Source organism: Balaenoptera borealis (assembly GCF_965194805.1).
Source record: "Balaenoptera borealis genome assembly, chromosome: X".
NCBI lineage: Eukaryota > Metazoa > Chordata > Mammalia > Artiodactyla > Balaenopteridae > Balaenoptera > Balaenoptera borealis.
The window spans coordinates 86,025,592-86,029,093 of NC_138881.1; positions in this window are offsets into that span (position 1 = coordinate 86,025,592).

Here is a 3,502-nt window from a genome sequence, read left to right on the forward strand (position 1 = left end):
TATTTGCAAATCATATATCTGATAAGGTACTAATATCCAGAATATACAAAGAATACCTAAAACTCAAAAACAAAAACAAAACAACCCAATTCCAAAATTCATAAAGGATATGAATTGACATTTCTCCAAAGAAGATATATACAAATGGCCAATGAATACATTAGAAAGGTGCTCAAAATCATCAGTCTTTAGGGGAATGCAAATCAAAACCACAATGAGATACCACTTCACAGCTACTAGGATAGCTTTATTTTCTAAAAAAAGAAAGAAAGAAAAATAACAAGTGTTGGTGAGAATGTGGAAAAATTGAAACTCTCACACATTACTGATGAGAATGTAACGTGATGCAGTCACTATGGAAAACAATTTGGCAGTTTGTCAGAGTTAAACATAGAATTACCATAAGATCCCAAAATTCCACTTCCAAGTGTATAATCAAAAGAATTAAGAGTAGGGACTTGAATAGATATTTGTATACCAACATTCATAACAATATTATTCACAATAGCCAAAAGTTGGAAAAAAACCAAGTGTCCATTGACAGATTACTCAGAATGTGGCATATACATACAATGGAATACTAATTAGCCATAAAAAACAATGGAATTTTGATATATGCTACAACATAGATGGACTTTGCAAACATTATGCTAAGTGAAATAAGCCAGACACAGAAAGACAAATATTACGTGATTCCACTTATATGAGGTACCTAGAATAGGCAAATTCATGGAGATAAAAAGTAGATAAAAGTTACCAAGAGCTGAGGGGGAGGGAGACATGGAAGTTATTTTTTAATGGGCAGAGTTTATGTTGGGGTTGATAAAAAATTGGAGGGGGGATATAGTGGTGTTTGTTACACAACATTGTGAATACGTTTAATGCCACTAACTTTTACACTTACGAATGTACAAATGACAAATATTACACATATTTTATTACAATAAAAAAGACAATGATCTTTTTTAATTTTTTTATCAACCCCAATTTTTTATCAACCCCAACATAAACTCTGCCCATTAAAAAATAACTTCCATGTCTCCCTCCCCCTCAGCTCCTGGTAACTTTTATCTACTTTTTATCTCTATGAATTTGCCTATTCTAGGTACCTCACCATTTTCCCAAATCAATGTATATGCAGGTCAGGGCTGTGCCCAGGAGTTCATAAACAATCTTATGGATTGTCTTTCCTGAGCTCCTCTCACTCTGCAAAGATTAAAAACAGTGGAAATATCTAGTGTTGAGAATAGTGATGGAGAAAAGGTATTCTCATACATTGTTTTATAGGAATGTAAACTGGTAAAATCCTTAAGAAAGGCAATTTGGGGATAGATGGAGAGAGATAGAGATAGAGGTAAAGATAGAGACAGAAAGAGAGAAATATATATCTTCCACATTTCCTACAAAGAAATAAGAAAATATAATTATGTTAACAGTGTTTATTACTTAATAGTAGGACAATAGGTTGTTATTATTTAAGTTGGATACTTTATTATACACTTCAAATTTTATATAATGAATGCTTATTGTCTGTATAATTATAAAAATATTCTAACATAGGAGCAGGAAAAAAATACAATTGACAATATAAATCATTTTTAAATGCCAGATGATTGAAAGAGACAATAAATGCCTTAGAAAGTCAGGTTTTCTGGCCAGGGAAACCTTCTCAAAAGAGCTGGGTTATAACAGATTCTGATAAACTGAGAGAATGGCTAAAGACATCCTAGGTTGGCAGAATAGAGGTGAGAATACAAAAGGTAATTCCAGCCTGGCTAGAGTATACATAGGGCAAAAGTCAGAGACTGGCAGCCCTCAGCCATGTGTTCTTTTGACAAAACTGTTTTTTTTTTAAGTGGTCTCCAATATCTAAAAATGCAAAGATTTCATATAAAAATCTGAGTTTCTGGCTTTTCTTGAAAAAATGAAAAATCTGGCAACACCAGGCTTGCAAGTTCCACATAGCAATAATCAGCTTAGCCACGAATTATACACTGTAGGTGGAAAATTTGCTTCCCAGTTTGCCACAGTGCTCACTCAGCTAGACCCACTAATTGGCGTTACCTGCCTGATGCCTATGATCATTTGATTTTGCAAATCCTCTCACAGGAAATCAGTAAGAGAAAAGAAAGCTTAGCGTTAGACTATAGATGGCCCTAAATGTTAGATTATGGAATTTGGATCTGATTCAATAGACAGCAGATAGCTCTTGAAGGTTTTTGAGTGGATGAGTAACAATAATATTAAGAGCTGAATATGGCAAAATTTAAACAGCATATAGCTTGCACAATGAATTTGAGGTTGAAAGAAAAAGAAATTTTTGTAACAGCCTCAGTGTGAAGAGAGAAGATCTCTGAAAAGTGGTGTTAAGGGTGAAAAAAAGAAGGGTTAAAACACAAGAGTGAAGAATTGATAAAATGTGGTGACTGAATCTTCATGTGGCACATGAGGGGAAAGGTCAAAACTAATAGAGGAAGAAGGCTCAGGGAGAAGAAAGGCAAAGATAAGCCTGGGTGAGGAAGAAAATGATGGTGTTATTACAGAAGTAGGAAATTTAATAGGCAGAGTGAATCTAGGAATATACAGTAAATTCATGTAAACCTTTGTGCAGGTTTGTACATCTGTTTTTCCTATTAAAATGCAGGGCCATGTTTTATTTCTCCGTCAATCTTCAGCACCTAGCACAGGGTCTGGAATTTAAAAAACAAAAAACAAAAAAACACATCCACTAAATGCTACTTGAATCCAATATAATTTAAAGTACTATCACAAGATAAACAAGTAATAATGTTAAGGATGATAGTCTAGAGCTCAAGAAAGAGGTTAGAAGCAGAACTATAAATCTGGGAGTCATCCACATGAATAAGAGAATAGAAGATATAAAAAAGGGATAAGGTCACTTAGTGGAAATTGAGATAAAAAACAGAGCACAGGGGAGTAAAATTCAGAGAACAGCTACACTGAAGAGATGGAAAGAAATCAGGGAGGAAAACAAAAGAGAAAAATTGAGCAACGTAAGAAGAGACTCGGGATGATAGAAATCTGATGGAGAAAAGACTTCTAAGATGGAGTAGTTGGGCATATCACCATGGATAAATTAGACAAACATAATGTAGAAGCAAGTTATAGAAGTTTGATTCCATTTATATAAAGATTAAAGAAAAACAGATAAAACTAGCAATATATTTATGTAAAGATGTGTGTATAAGCTTCCCATATATGTGGTAAAATGATTTTTCTTTAAAACAAGCAAGCAGATGATTAACACAAAATTCAAATTAGTTGTTACTTGGTGGATGAGGATGGAGGAGGATGTAGGGAAGAGGAATACAAGGTAGGCAAATGTTCTATGTCTTAATATAGAGATTACATGGATATTTGTTATGTTATTAGTGAAACTGTACATATTTTAATAGAGAGAAAAGAAGCTTGGTAGCGTTTCCAAATCCACAAATATATCCTATGGATATATTACACAAACAATCAAATGCAAATACATTTG